The sequence below is a fragment of the Saccopteryx bilineata genome, chromosome 5 (assembly GCF_036850765.1).
Source record: "Saccopteryx bilineata isolate mSacBil1 chromosome 5, mSacBil1_pri_phased_curated, whole genome shotgun sequence".
Taxonomy (NCBI): domain Eukaryota; kingdom Metazoa; phylum Chordata; class Mammalia; order Chiroptera; family Emballonuridae; genus Saccopteryx; species Saccopteryx bilineata.
The window spans coordinates 170,557,584-170,574,328 of record NC_089494.1 but is presented as its reverse complement, the minus strand read 5'-3'; positions in this window follow the sequence as shown (position 1 = coordinate 170,574,328).

Below are 16,745 nucleotides of genomic sequence, written 5' to 3'. Positions count from 1 at the left end.
CCTTTCCAGCACCTATCACCTATCGTGTGTTGTTTTGTTGAGCACCATTCTGACTGGTGTGAGGTGGTATCTCATTGTGGTTTTAATTTGCATTTCTCTAATAATTAGTGATGTTGAACATTTTTCCATCTGTCTATTGGCCATCTGTATGTTCTCTTTGAAGAAGTGTCTATTCATTTCCTTTGCCCATTTTTTGATTGGATTGTTTATCATCCTGGTGTTGAGTTTTACAAGTTCTTTATAAATTTTGGTTATTAACCCCTTATCAGACATATTGTCAAATATGTTCTCCCATTGTGTGGTTGTCTTTTTATTCTGTTCATATTGTTTTTAGCTGTACAAAAGCTTTTTAGTTTGATATACTCCCATTTATTTATCCTGTCTTTTATTTCACTCGCCCATGGAGATAAATCAGCAAATATATTCCTGCAAGAGATGTCGGAGAGCTTACTGCCTATGTTTTCTTCTAAGATGCTTATGGTTTGATGACTTACATTTAAGTCTTTTATCTATTTTGAGTTTATCTTTGTGACTGGTATAAGTTGGTGGTCTAGTTTCATTTTTTTGCAGGTACCTGTCCAATTTTCCCAACATCATTTGTTAAAAAGACTGTCTTTACTCCATTGTATGCTCTTACCTTCTTTGTCAAATATCAATCATCCATAAAGGTGTGGGTTTATTTCTGGGTTCTCTGTTCTGTTCCATTGATCTATATGCCTGTTCTTATGCCAGTACCAAGCTGTTTTGAGTACAATGGTTTTGTATTATAACTTGATGTCAGGAAGTGTGATACTTCCCACTTTATTCTTCTTTTTCAAGATTGGTGAAGTTATTCATGTTCTTTTTTGGTTCCATATAAAGTTTTGGAATATGTGTTCTATATATTTGAAGTATGTCATTGGTATTTTAACTGGTCTTGCATTGAATTTATAAATTACTTTGGGTAATATAGACATTTTGATGTTTATTCTTCCTAACCATGAGCATGGTATATGCTTCCATTTGTTTATATATTCCTTGATTTCTTTTATCAATGTTCTTTAATTTTCCAAGTACAAGCCTTTAACCTCCTTGGTTAAATTTACTCCTAGAGCCTGACCAGGCGGTGGCGCAGTGGATAGAGCGTCGAACTGGGATGCGGAAGGACCCAGGTTCGAGACCCCAAGGTCGCCAGCTTGAGCGCGAGCTCATCTGGTTTGAGCAAAAGCTCACCAGCTTGGACCCAAGGTCGCTGGCTCGAGCAAGGGGTTACTCGGTCTGCTGAAGGCCCGCGGTCAAGGCACATATGAGAAAGCAATCAATGAACAACTAAGGTGTCACAATGCGGAACGAAAAACTAATGATTGATGCTTCTCATCTCTCCGTTCCTGTCTGTCTGTCCCTGTCTTTCCCTCTCTCTGACTCACTCTCTGTCTCTTTAAAATAAATAAATAAATAAAAAGACATTATAATTTACTCCTAGCTACTTTATTTTGTTGTTGTTGCAATAGTGAAGCGGAGTGTTTCCTTAATTTCTCTTTCTGACAGTTCATTGTAGGTATATAAAAATGCCTCTGATTTCTGTAAATTAACTTTATACCCTGCCACCTTGCTGAATTCATTTATCAGGTCTAGTAGTTTTTTGACTGAGACTTTAGGGTTTTCTATATACAGTATCATATCATCAGCAAATAATGATAGTTTTACTTTTTCTTTTCCAATCTGGATGTCTTTTATTTTTTCTTCTTGTCTGATTGCTGTGGCTAGGACTTCCAGGACTATGTTAAGAGTGGGGAAAGGAGGCACCCCTGTCTTGTTCCTGATCTTAGGGGGACTGCTTTTAATTTTTGCCCTTAAATATAGTGTTGGCTGTGGGTTTTTCATAGACAGCCTTTATCATGTTGAGGTATGTTCCCTGTATCCCCACTTTGCTGAGAGTTTTAATCATAAATGGGTGCTAAATTTTATCAAATGCTTTTTCTGCATGTATTGAAATTATCATGTAGTTTTTCTCCTTCCTTTTGTTTATGTGATGAATCACATTGATTTGCACATATTGTACCATCATTGCCTCCCCAGAATAAATCCCACTTGATCATGATGTATGATTTTTTTTCATGTATTGCTGGATCCAGTTTGTTAATATTTTGTTGAGGATTTTAGCATCTAAATTTGTCAAGAAAACTGGCCTATAATTTTCTTTCTTTGTGTTGTCTTTGCCTGGTTTTGAAATCAGAATTATGCTCACCTCATAAAAGGAGCTTGGAAGTCTTTCTTCCTCTTGAATTTTTTGAAATACCTTGAGAAAGATAGGAGTTAGTTCTTCTCTGAATCTTTGGTAGAATTCACTTGTGAAGCCATCTGGGCCAGGGCTTTTGTTTGTTGGGAGTTTTTTGATAACTATTTCGATATTATTTGTTGTAATTGGTCTGTTTAGGTTTTCTGATTCTTCCAGATTGATTTTTGAAAGATTGTATGTTTCCAGGAATTTGTCCATTTCATCTAGGTTGTCTAGTTTTTTTGGCATACAGTTCTTCACAGTATTTTCTTACAATATTTTGTATTTCTGTTGTGTCAGTTGTTATTTCTCCATTCTCATTTCTAATTTTATTTGAGTCCTCTCTCTTTTTTTCTTGGTGAGTCTGGTTAAAGGTTCATCTATCTTGTTTACCTTTTCAGAGAACCAGCTCTTGGTTTCATTGATCCTCTGTATTGTTTCTTTAGCCTCTATGTCATTTATTTCTGCTCTGATCTTTATTATTTCCTTCCTTCTACTACCTCTGGGCTTTACTTGCTGTTCTTTTTCTAGTTCTTTAAGATGCAGGATTAGGTTGTTTATTTGAGCTTTTTCTAGCTTTTTATGGTATGCCTATAATGCTATGAACTTCCCTTTCAGGACTGCTTTTGCTGTGTCCCATAAATTTTGAGTTGTTGTATGCTCGTTATCATTTGTTTCTAAGAATTTTTTTATTTCTTCTTTGATCTCATTGTTAACCCATTCGTTATTTAATAGCATGCTATTTAGTTTCCCTGGGTTTGAGTATTTTTTTTTTATACAGGGACAGAGAAGGTCAGAGAGAGGTATTGATAGCGACAGACAGGAATGGAGAGTGACAAAAAGTATCAATTATAAGTTTTTCATTTTGACACCTTAGTTGTTCATTGATTGCTTTCTCATATGTGCCTTGACCGCGGGCCTTCAGCAGACTGAGTAACCCCTTGCTCGAGCCAGCAACCTTGGGTTCAAGCTGCTGAGCTTTTTTTGCTCAAGCCAGATGAGCCTGTGCTCAAGCTAGCGACCTCGGGGTCTCAAACCTGGGTCCTCTGCATCCCAGCCCGATGCTCTATCCACTGTGCCACTGCCTGGTCAGGTGAGAATTTTTATTTTCTGTTGTGGTTGATTTCTAGTTTCATGCCATTGTGATCAGAGAAAATTCTTGATATGATTTCAATCTTCTTAAATTTGTTAAGACCTCTTTTGTGCCCTAACATGTGGTCTATCCTAGAGAATGTATCATGAACACTTGAAAAGAATGTATATTCTGCTGCTTTAGGGTGAAAGGTTCTGAAGATATCTATTAAATCCAGTTGTTCTAGTATGTCCTTTAAGTCTTCTGTTTCTTTGTTAATTTTCTTTCTTGAGGATCTATGCAGTGGTGTTAGTGGGGTACTGAAATCCCCTACTATTATAGTATTGCTGTTGATTTTGCCCTTTATATCCATCAAAGTCTGCTTTATATGATATTTAGGTGCTCCTATATTAGGTGCGTAGATATTTATAATGGTTATATCTTCCTTTTGGATTGCTCCCTTTATCATTATGTAGTGACCTTCTTTATCTCTTACTATAGCCTTTGTTTTAAAGTTCATTTTGTCTAATATAAATATTACTAACCCAGCTTTTTTTCATTTCCATTTGCATGAAATATTTTTTCCATCCTTTTACCTTTAGTCTATGTGTATCTTTTGTTTTGAGATGTGTCTCTTGTAGACAGCCAATGTATAGGTCCTGTTTTCTTATCCATGCAGCTACCCTATGTCTTTTGATTGGATCATTTAATCCATTTACATATAAGGTTATTATTGATATGTAGTTGTTTATTTTCATTTTATTCTTTAAAGCTATATTCCTCTTTTACTATATTCTTTTCCCCCTTTGTTTTGTTTACAACAGGCTCCTTAATATTTCTTACAGCATTGGTTTGGTTGTAATGAATTCATTGAGATTTTTTAGCTGGGAAGCTTTTGATTTCTCCTTCAATTTTAAATGATAGCCTTGCTGGATAAAGTAGTGTTGGTTGTAGGCTCTTGTTCTGCATTACTTTGAATATTTCTTGCCATTCCCTTCTGGCCTCAAGTGTTTCTGTTGAGAAGTCGGATGTTATCCTTATGGGGGCTCCTTTGTAGGAGATAGCCTTTTTTTCTCTAGCAGTTTTTAATATTTTCTCTTTATCTCTTAGCATTGCTATTGTAATTATGATGTGTTTTGGCGTGGATTTCTTTGGGTTTCTCTTTAATAGAATTCTCTGTGCTTCTTGAACTTCTGTGACTTTTTCCTGCATCAATTTAGGGAAGTTTTCAGCAATGATTTGATTGAACAAGGTTTCTATCCCTTGTTCTTTCTCTTCTTCAGGAATCCATATCATGTGGATGTTATTTCTCTTCATGCTGTCACTGAGCTCTCTTAGTTTCCTCAGACTTTTTGTGTGTCTTTTTGCTGCTCTGCTTCCATGCCTTCATTTATCTTGTCCTCTAACTTGCTGATTCAATCCCCAGCTTCATCTATCCTTTTAATTCCTTCCATTGTGGTCTTCATTACTGATATTGTATTTGTCATTTCTGACTGATTCTTTATTATTATTATTATTTTTTTATTTTGACTGACTTTTATTACTTAGTATAATAGCCTCTAGTTCCATCCATGCTTTACAAATGGTAAAATTTCATGTTTTATGGTAACGTAAAATTTTACTGTATACATAGGGTTTCAGTGGCATATCTATATCTATCTATCTATCGTATATCTATCTATATGTGTCATATATATATGACACTGTTCATATATATATAAACAGCTCTTTTATCCACTCCTCTATTGATGGGCAGTTGGGTTGCTTCTTGACTATTGTAACTAATACTGCAATGAACATAGGGGTGTATATATTCTTTCAAATTCATGTTTTGGGTTTCTTCAGATATATACCCAGAAGTAGAATCTTTAGGTCATAAGTCAGTTCCATTTTTAATTTTTGAGGTAACTCCATACTGTTTTCCATAATGCATTTCAACCAACAGTGCATGAGAGTAACATTTTCACCACATCCTCATCAGCATTTGTTTGTTGATTTATTAATGATAGCCATTGTGACAGCTATAAGGTGATATCTCACTGTGGTTTTAATGAACATTTCTCTGGTGCCATTAAATATTTTTTCATATATCTTTTAGCTATCTGTATGACTTCTTTGGAGAAGTGTCTATTGAGGTACACTACGCGTTTTTAAATGGGATTGTTGGATTTTTTTGATGTTGAGTTGTATGAGTTCTTTATGAATTTTGGATATTAATTCTTTTTTTTTTTAATTTTATTTTTTTAATGGGGTGACATCAATAAATCAGGATACATATATTCAAAGATAACAAGTCCAGGTTATCTTGTCGTTCAATTATGTTGCATACCCACCACCCAAAGTCAGATTGTCCTCTGTCACCTTCTATCTTGTTTTCTTTGTGCCCCTCCCCACCCCCTACCCCTCTCCCATTCCCCCCTCCCCCCCGTAACCACCACACTCTTATCAATGTCTCTTAGTTTCACTATTATGTCCCACCTACGTATGGAATAATACAGTTCCTGTTTTTTTCTGATTTACTTATTTCTCTTCGTATCATGTTATCAAGATCCCACCATTTTGCTGTAAATGTTCCGATGTCATCATCTCTTATGGCTGAGTAGTATTCCATAGTGTATATGTGCCACATCTTCTTTATCCAGTCATCTATTGATGGGCTTTTTGGTTGTTTCCATGTCCTGGCCACTGTGAACAATGCTGCAATAAACATGGGGCTGCATGTGTCTTTACGTATCAATGTTTCTGAGTTTTGGGGATATATACCCAGTAGAGGGATTGCTAGGTCATAAGGTAGTTCTATTTGCAGTTTTTTGAGGAACCACCATACTTTCTTCCATAATGGTTGTACTACTTTACATTCCCACCAACAGTGTATGAGGGTTCCTTTTTCTCCACAGCCTCTCCAACATTTGCTATTACCTGACTTGCTAATAACAGCTAATCGAACAGGTGTGAGGTGGTATCTCATTGCCGTTTTGATTTGCATTTCTCTAATAGCTAAATAAGATGAGCATCTTTTCATATATCTGTTGGCCATTTGTATTTCTTCCTGGGAGAAGTGTCTATTCATATCCTCTTCCTATTTTTTTATTGGATTTTTTGTTTGTTTGTTGTTGAGTTTTATGAGTTCTTTGTATATTTTGGATATTAGGCCCTTATCTGAGCTGTTGTTTGAAAAAATCATTTCCCATTTAGTTGGCTTTCTGTTTATTTTGTTATCAGTTTCTCTTGTTGAGCAAAAACTTCTTAGTCTGATGTAGTCCCATTCATTAATTTTTGCCTTCACTTCTCTTGCCATTGGAGTTAAATTCATAAAATGCTCTTTAAAACCCAGGTCCATGAGTTGAGTACCTATGTCTTCTTCTATGTACTTAATTGTTTCAGGTCTTATGTTTAGATCTTTGATCCATTTTGAGTTAATTTTTGTACAGGGGGAGAGACTGTAGTCCAGTTTCATTCTTTTGCATGTGGCTTTCCAGTTTTCCCAGCACCATTTATTGAAGAGGCTTTCTTTTCTCCATTGTGTGTTGTTGGCCCCTTTATCAAAAATTATTTGACTATATATATGTGGTTTTATTTCTGGGTTTTTTATTCTGTTCCATTGGTCTGAGTGTCTATTTTTCTGCCAATACCATGCTGTTTTGATTGTCGTGGCCCTATAATAGAGTTTGAAGTCAGGTATTGTTATGCCCCCAGCTTCATTCTTTTTCTTTAGGATTGCTTTGGCTATTCGGGGTTTTTTATAGTTCCATATAAATCTGATGATTTTTTGCTCTATTTCTTTAAAAAATGTCATTGGAATTTTGATGGGAATTGCATTAAATTTGTATATTGCTTTGGGTAATATAGCCATCTTGATTATATTTATTCTTCCTAGCCAAGAACAAGGTATATTCTTCCATCTCATTATATCTTTTTCAATTTCCCTTAACAATGGTTTATAGTTTTCATTATATAAGTCCTTTACATTCTTTGTTATGTTTATTCCTAAGTATTTTATTTTTTTTGTTGCAATCGTGAAGGGGATTATTCTTTTGAGTTCCTTCTCAGTTGTTTCATTGTTGGCATATAGAAAGGCTATTGACTTCTGTATGTTAATTTTGTATCCTGTGACCTTACTGTATTGGCTTATTGTTTCTAGTAGTCTTTTTGTGGATTCTTTGGGGTTTTCGATGTATAGGATCATATCATCTGCAAAAAGTGATACCTTTACTTCTTCTTTTCCGATATGGATGCCTTTTATTTCTTTGTCTTGTCTGATTGCTCTGGCTAGAACCTCTAGTACCACATTAAATAAGAGTGGAGACAGTGGACAACCCTGTCTTGTTCCTGATTTAAGGGGGAAAGCCTTCAGTTTAGTGCCATTTAATATGATGTTAGCTGATGGTTTATCATATATGGCCTTTATCATGTTGAGATATTTTCCTTCTATACCCATTTTGTTGAGAGTCTTAAACATAAAATTGTGTTGTATTTTATCGAAAGCCTTTTCTGCGTCTATTGATAAGATCATGTGGTTTTTGTTCTTTGTTTTGTTGATATGGTGTATTACATTAACCGTTTTACGTATGTTGAACCATCCTTGAGATTCTGGGATGAATCCTACTTGATCATGATGTATTATTTTTTTAATATGTTGTTGTATTCGATTTGCCAGTATTTTGTTTAGTATTTTAGCATCTGTATTCATTAGAGATATTGGTCTGTAGTTTTCTTTTTTTGTGCCATCCTTGCCTGGTTTTGGTATGAGGGTTATGTTGGCCTCATAAAATGTGTTTGGAAGTATTGCTTCTTCTTCAATTTTTTGGAAGACTTTGAGTAGAATAGGAACCAAGTCTTCTTTGAATGTTTGATAAAATTTGCTGGTATAGCCGTCAGGGCCTGGACTTTTATTTTGGGGAGGTTTTTAATGGTTTTTTCTATTTCTTCTCTACTGATAGGCCTGTTTAGGCTTTCTGCTTCTTCTTGACTCAGTCTAGGAAGGTTGTATTTTTCTAGGAATTTATCCATTTCTTCTAGGTTGTTGAATTTAGTGACATAAAGTTTTTCATAGTAATCTACAATAATTCTTTGTATATCTACGGTGTCCGTGGTGATTTCTCCTCTTTCATTTTGGATTTTGCTTATATGAGTTCTTTCTCTTTTTTCCTTGGTAAGTCTTGCCAGGGGTTTGTCAATTTTGTTGATCTTTTCAAAGAACCAGCTCCTTGTTCTATTAATTTTTTCTATAGTTTTTCTGTTCTCTAATTCATTTATTTCTGCTCTGATTTTTATTATCTCCTTTCTTCGGCTGGTTTTGGGTTGTCTTTGTTCTTCTTTTTCTAGTTCCTTAAGGTGGGAAGTTAAGTGGTTCACTTGGGCTCTCTCTTGTTTGTTCATATATGCCTGAAGCGATATAAACTTCCCTCTTATCACTGCTTTTGCTGCATCCCATAGATTCTGATATGTCGTATTGTCATTTTCATTAGTCTGTATATATCTTTTGATCTCTGCCCTTATTTCTTCTTTGACCCATTCATTTTTAAAAGTATGTTGTTTAGTTTCCACATTTTTGTGGGATTTTTTTCCTCTTTTTTGCAGTTGAATTCTAGTTTCAAGGCTTTATGATCAGAAAATATGCTTGGTACAACTTCAATTTTTCTGAATTTGCTGATGTTGTTTTTGTGGCCCAATTCTTTTTTTGTGGTCAATTCTTGAGAATGATCCAGGTACACTGGAGAAAAATGTATACTCAGTCACTTTGGGATGAAATGTCCTGTAGATGTCTATCATATCCAGGTGCTCTAGTGTTTTGTTTAAGGCCACTATGTCTTTGTTGATTCTCTGTTTGGATGACCGATCTAGAGCCGTCAGCGGTGTATTGAGGTCTCCAAGTATGATTGTATTTTTGTCAGTTTTTGTTTTAAGATCAATAAGTAGCTGTCTTATATATTTTGGTGCTCCTTGGTTTGGTGCATATATATTAAGAATTGTTATGTCTTCTTGATTCAGTGTCCCCTTAGCCATTATGAAATGTCCATTTTTGTCTCTGAGTACTTTTCCTGTCTTGTAGTCAGCATTATCCGATATGAGTATTGCTACACCTGCTTTTTTTTGGATGTTATTTGCTTGGAGTATTGTTTTCCAGCCTTTCACTTTGAATTTGTTTTTATCCTTGTTACTTAGATGAGTTTCCTGTAGGCAGCATACAGTTGGATTTTCTTTTTTAATCCATTCTGCTACTCTGTGCCTTTTTATTGGTGAGTTTAATCCGTTTACATTTAGTGTAATTATTGATACTTGTGAGTTCCCTATTGCCATTTTATATCTTGCTTTCTGTTAGTTTTGTGTCTTGTTTGATCCTTCTCTTTCGTTTTTCTATCTTTTGTTTTTATTTGGTTGTATTCCATACATTTTTCCTCTGTTGCTATCTTTTTTATCTCATGTGCTTCTGTGGTGGTTTTTTCAATGGTGGTTACCTTTGAATAATGAAAAGGGTCCCTACCCTGTTCATTGTAGCGAACTATTTTGTGAGTACTTTTGCACTCCATTGTCCTTTGGTCCTGTTAATCTCCATCTTCTCCCCCTCTTTCTTTTTTTTTTTTTTTTTTTTTTTTTAAATTTTTTTTTTATTTATTCATCTCCTTAGAGATGAGAGAGAGAGACAGAAAGAGAGAGAGAGAGAGAGAGAAGGGGGGAGGAGCTGGAAGCATCAACTCCCATATGTGCCTTGTCCAAGCAAGCCCAGGGTTTTGAACCGGCGACCTCAGCATTTCCAGGTCGACACCCTATCCACTGCGCCACCACAGGTCAGGCCCCCCTCTTTCTTTTTGTTGTTGTCACAGTTTAAATTTGGTTTTATTGTGTTCTTCTTGGAGCTTTTACTTGTGGCTCTGTTTTTTTTTGTTCTTTGTATCTGATTGGAGAACCCCCTTTAGTAATTCCTGGAGTGGGGGTTTTCTGATGATAAATTCCCTCATCTTTTCAGTATCTGTGAATGTTTTTATTTCTCCTTCGTATTTGAAGGATAGCTTTGATGGGTATAGTATTCGTGGCTGAAAGTTCCTCTCTTTCAGGACTTTAAATATTGGGGTCCACTCTCTTCTAGCTTGTAGAGTTTCTGCTGAGAAATCTGATGATAGTCTAATGGGCCTTCCTTTATATGTTGTATTCTTCTTTTCCCTGGCTGCCTTGAGAATTTTTTCTTTGCTGTTGGTTTGTGTCAATTTCATTATGATATGCCTTGCAGTAGGTTTGTTGGGGTTAAGAAAACTTGGAGTTCTGTTTGCTTCTTGAACTTGAGGCTTTAGTTCTTTCCACAGGCTTGGGAAGTTCTCATCTATTATTTGTTTGAGTATGTTCTCCATTCCATTTTCTCTCCTTCTCCCTCTGATATACCTATTATTCTTATGTTATTCTTTTTGATGGAGTCAGATAATTCTTGTAGGGATATCTCATTTTTTTTAATTTTTGAGTCTCTTTCTTCTTCTCTCTGTTGTGCCTCAAGTTGCTTGTCTTCTATTTCACTAATCCTCTCTTCTATCTGACCTGTTCTATTAGCTAAGCTTGTTACTTCGTTTTTCAGCTCGTGAATTGAGTTTTTCATCTCTGTTTGATTTGTTTTTATAGTTTCAATTTCCTCGGACATATATTCTTTGTGTTCGTTGAGTTGTTTTCTGAGCTCCCTAAATTGCCTTTCTGTGTTTTCTTGTATATATCGGAGGATTTTTAGGATTTCTATCTTGAATTCTCTGTCATTTAGCTCCAAGGTTTCCAATATATAAAATTTTTTCTCCATAGATTTTTCCTCATCTAGCTGTGTTATCTCTCTCTCTTTTGTATCCATGATATTTGATTTTCTCTTCCTTAATGGCATCTGAGGGTGGTTTTGTTGATAGTATTAATGAGATTTAATAAAGAATAAAAAGTTTAAAAAAAATAAAAAAAATAAAAAATCTAAAAGAGTTGTTTTTTTTAAAAAAATTAATAATGAAATAAAGAAAAGTAAAATAAAATAAAAATTTTTTAAAAAAGGAAATTATTCCCCCCCTCCTTTTTTCCTCTCCTCTCCTCTCCCCTCTTTCTTGAGAAAATCTTGTGGTGGACTGTAAATTATAACAAACAATGCCTGTGATGGAGGGCCTGAATTGGGGAAAAGTAATAAAGGGGCAAAAAAAAAAAAAAAAAGAAAAAGAAAAAAAGAAAAAAAAAAAGGAAAAAAGAAAAAAAAAGAATAAAAAAAGAGCATGTGGACCCACAAAAAGCAAATAAGGAAAAAATTTGGGTCAAGAATAAAATGATTTGCTTTTAGTTTTTGGTTGTCTAAGAGTTATGATGAGAGGAATAAGAGGAAAACGGAAAAATGGGGGGACAAATTAAAAAATTACTATTGTATTTAGTGGAACAAGAACTAGATAATATGGAGAGCCAGGGATGGGAGCACTGCTAGTGAGTTAAAAAGGTGAAGTAAAAACCCCCCAAAATGCCACAAGCATAGGTTTGAGTCCCAGATAAGATAATTTGTTTGTTATTGAGGTTTGAATGAGAGGAGATGTAAAGGAGAAAGGAAGAATCTAATATAGAGGGAGAAAAGAAAGAGAGAGAGAGAAAAAAAAAGGGAACCACTAAAAGAAGAAAAAAGAAAGGAGAGAGAGAGAGAGAGAGATAGTTAAGGGTTTTGGAGTGAAACCCTCATAGAGAGAAAGGAAGAGAAGAGAAAAGATAATGGGAGATGTAACACTTATGGGTAGTGTAGTTCAAGGAGAGGAGAGAGTAAGACCGGTAGAGAGTTAATCGGCCAAATTGGAGGAGGAAAAAAAAAGTATCAAGAATGAAGATAAGAGAAACAAACGAACAAATATAATAAAATGGGACAGGTTATAAAGTCTGCAGATTATTCTTGATTTTGAGAGGTTATCTTCTTGCTTTTTCTTTTCTCTCCCTCTTCCTGGTCCGTGACTCTGTACCCTGGGTTCTGCCTCTTTGGCACGCTCAGGTAGAGGTTTGCAGTTGATAAGTCTCTATGGCAATGTCATGTATTGTGCTTTAGTCTCGTTGGCAGTCGAAGCTCATTAGCATTTATAGGCTCTGACAGTGAGAGAGTCCGTGTTCCTGGAGCCTTTCTCCTAGTCTTTCCTTCCTCAATTAGTCGCCTGAGAATCCAGCTATGGGGTTGCTGCTGCCTCTGCCTGGATAGTAAGAGGCTCAAAGAGCTGGCAACTCCCCACTCTATTTCCACTCAGCACAGGGCTCTGGGTAAGGCTCAGTCAGTCAGAGCTGCTAGCATAATCAGGCGGGCTTTCCGCCCACTCAAAGACCTCTGGCTCTGCCACTCTGTCCGGTAACACAAGCGGGCGCCCACTTCTGGGGCACTTGGAGGAAACTCTCACTCACTGTCTGCGACCAGGATATCTGGCCAGCAGTCTCACACTCTGAGTGAAACCCTCAACCATAGGGAAAAGTCGCAGCTTGGAATTGAGTCTCGCTCCGTCCCCGTGCGCGGCTTTTGTAAGGCACTGGGGCGGCCCGAGATTCCGCTGTGGCCCACACAAAGGCCCCTGACTCTGCCCCTCTGTGCGATAACACGGGCGCACTGCCGAGGCACTCGGAGGAATTGCTCACTCCTTATCTGCGCGCGCACACCAGGATATGAGGCCGGCCGCGGTTCCCTCTGAGTGAAACACCCTCCAGCACGGAAAGTCTCCACCGTTGGAATTAGTTCTCACTCCCTCCCGTGCGTGGCTTTCCCAGGGCGCTGGGGCTGCCCAGAGACTCTGTCCTCGGCCCACAGAAAGGCCTCTGACCCTGCCTCTCCGTGGGGCAACACGGGCACCCACTCTCGGGGCCTAGGAAGAAATTCTCGCCCACTAACTGCGCACCGACCAGGAGACCGGGTAAAATGGCCGCTCCGCTTGTCTTTCTTTGTTTGGGTTTGGCGCGAGTGTTAGCTTGTATTGCCCGGGTTGCCACAGGATCAGATTTTCCTCGGCTGGTACTCCGGGCCACAGCCTGGTTCGGCCGTTTGTGCCGCGGCGGCCTGGATCTATTCACCCCCTTTGCCCGCCTCAGTTTCTATATTCACAGTTACCAGAGAAAGCCGCCCTGTTTAGGTTAGTGAGGAAGGCGGAGCATTTCTTACTCCCTATTTCCTTCGGGGTTTGGTTATATATTTAGCCAATTTTTCACTCAATCATACCTTTGGGTGTCTTGCGAAGCATCTGGAAGCTCCAAGTATAGGTTTTTCTGTTTCTGGTTGAAGATCTTGTTGAGTTTTGGGGGAGATTTATCGGTATTGCTTCCTACCCCGCCATTACTCTGACCATTACCCCAATTCCTCTTCTATTTTTTTTTTTCCTTCTGACTACAACTGTGCTTGTCCCCAGTACTCCACTGAAACTGCTCTTGTGAAGTTCACTAATAACCTCCACATTACTAAACCCAGTGCTCAATATCGAGTCCTCCTCTTCCTTCACGCCAGCTGAGTCCGCGGCTGTCTTAGATATACGGGAACACGGAACTCTCCTGCTGCGCTGGCCGCTCCTGCTCTGTCTCCCACGCGGGGCCTCAGTTTCTCCACTTCCCACGACTTAGACCTTGTTCTTTTTTTCTTTACACGCTCACTTTTTAGAGGATTGCATTTAGGCCTATGGCTTTAAAAGCCATTTCTATGTTGGTGCTTCCAAGTTTCTTTCTTTCTTTTTAAAGATTTTATTTATTGATTTTAGAGGTGGGGGGAGAAGTAGGGGAAGAGTGGGAAGCATCAACTCGTGGTAGTTGCTTCTCGTATGTGCCTTGATCAGGCAAACCTGGGGTTTCAAACCCGCGACCTCAGCATTGCAGGTCGACGCTTTATCCACTGCGCCACCACAGGTCAGACCCGACTTCATTTCTAGCCCCCATCGTATCTCTGAACAAGCTTCTCAAACATGTCTGAAATTAATTTCCTAAATTTTCCCTGTAATCCGCCCCTCTGGAGTCCTCATTTAATTAGTGAGAACTCTCTATCCCTCTAATCACTTAAGCCAAAACCTTAAAGTCATCCTGGATATCTCTTTTCCCTTATATACAATATTCAGTCCATTAGTAAATCCTGTTGGCTCTACCATCATGATATCTACAATGTGACCACTTTTCATACCTCCACCTCTCCCTGCCTGAGCCAAACCATAATAAGGTCTTACTTAGTTTACTATGTCCTAACTGGTTTCCTGGCTTCAGCTCCTGCCATTGAGTCAAAGCATTTATAGACAAATTAGCCATCTGCTAGCAGGAAAGACCTGGAAGACCAACAGTGTCTGTCACAAAAGCAACAGGTTTTTCTGATTCAATGAAAGTGCGTTTAAAAGAGGCTCTTTTCAAACATTTTACGCTGTTTAGGAGGAAAAGATGAAGGTGGATACGTGATTTGGTCAATCGGAGCAAATATGTGCATATATAGATGCACAAGACCCTTGATTAATTGAGGTTTCCACACTTGCTTTGATGCCCTCCTGTCAACACCTTAACATTTATAGTTTTTGAACAAGGGCCTCTACATTTTTGTTTTGTCCTGAGCCCTGCAAATTGTGTAGATAGTCCTGTGGTTGTGCCAAACTCTGGTATCTGATAGCAGGAATTAGGAGGAAAAAGCAAATCTTGGAATTACTGCAGCAGAATAACAAACATCTAATGATTGAATATGAAGAAAATGTGACAAAACTTTGCATCTTGTTTTCTGGAAAGATGGTGATTATTCCAGTGGGAATACAGTGGGAAAGGTTTGTTTGAGATAAAAAGAGAACAGCTCTATGAGCCAAGTAACTGGAGTCTGAAGATTTAATTCCTAAGGAGAAATGAGACAGAAGACTGAGTTCACGAAGCTGAGGCTATCTATAATTAAGACATAAGAAATTAGATGAGATCACCAAGGAGCAAACTTATAGAAAAAAGGAAAAAGGAAGGAAGGCCTTCCGTAACTGAGGGCTATAACTAGGTTACCTTACATTCTGTCTTTCCTTTTGGGAGACTTTTCCCCACCAGGTAGTTTCTCTGAAGACTGGAAAGAATCAAGCCTGGTGTAAGGTTTCTGGTAGTGGTGCTAGGTGAGACCTCAGAAATAATCCAGTCCCACATGCACATTTTAGATATGAAAAAATCAATACTTGCCTGACCAGTGGTGTAACAGTGAGTAGAAGAATGCTGATGTCTCAGGTTCAAAACCCCGAGGTTGCCAGTTTGAGCATGGGCTCGCCAGTTTGAGAATGGGGTTGCTGGCTTGAGCATGAGACCATGATCCCATGGTCGCTGGCTTGAGCCTAAGGAAACCCCCACCCCGAAGGCATGTAATGAGAAGCAATCAATGAACAACTAAAGTGACTCACCTAGGAGTTGATGTTTTTCATCTCTCTCCTTTCCTATCTCTCTCTCTCTCTCTCACTCTCTCTCTCTCTCTCTAAACAAAAGAAAAAAGAAAACCAATACTCCACAAAGCTAGAGGATAATTCTGTGTATGTTCCTTTTCCCAAATGTGTTGACTTGTGCTGCCCAAAGTTAAGGGAAAACAATCTTTGGCATCTTGTGAGGGCAGAAAGAGGCTTCAGTTTGGATAGTGCCATGTCACTTCTCTGCATTTCAACTCCACCAAAAAAGGATAATACCTGCTAGTCACATTTCTCCTCTTCCTCCACTATGGTGCCAGTTGATTACAGCCCAAGGGCGCCCTGCTGAAGGTCTGAGTAAAGCTGGGGCCTGGGGGTGAGCTACATCTATGTGCGGAGAGAGGTGCCTTTTTCTAACTGACCCAAAGCCAGCATCCCTGTAGAGCCCTGCTGTGAATGTGAAAGATCATGATCGTGAAGTGCATGTACGGCACAGAGTAAGCTCTCAACACAGAGGGATATTATTCTTAAGAATTCTGCACTGCACAATTATTATAAACCCATGTAGCTTGTTACAGACACAAAACACCAACCTAGAATTTATCCATAATTCTTACAGAAAGGCTACACCTATTCTAAACATTTGAGATACTGTCCAGGTGTTACTGGAAAATTCTTGGGAACTGGCAGCATACTAAGATAACGGGATATCCATAGCTCTGGTAAAAATTATTGGCAATTGTTATTTAAGGATGTTGCAGAGCAGTGGGGAAAAAAATACAAAGAAACTTCACTGGAGCTATCAAGTTACAAAATATTTTGAATAAGAAAACAGTAATTTCCCTAAGATTTAAAAACTGCATTCAAGTGTTAAAACTGTTTCTTCCTTAACTGGGGTGAGGCATTGGGGGGTGTTTTATTGACAAACCACTTTTTTCTTCTAGAATTTCTATACCAGCATCTATACTGTCACAAAAATTAGGAGATATTTCAAAATGAATATGAAGTGATAAAAAAAAAAAAGCATTTGATTTCTTTTTATTAAACAAGAACATCAGAAAAGCAAAGGATAAGTAAAAGA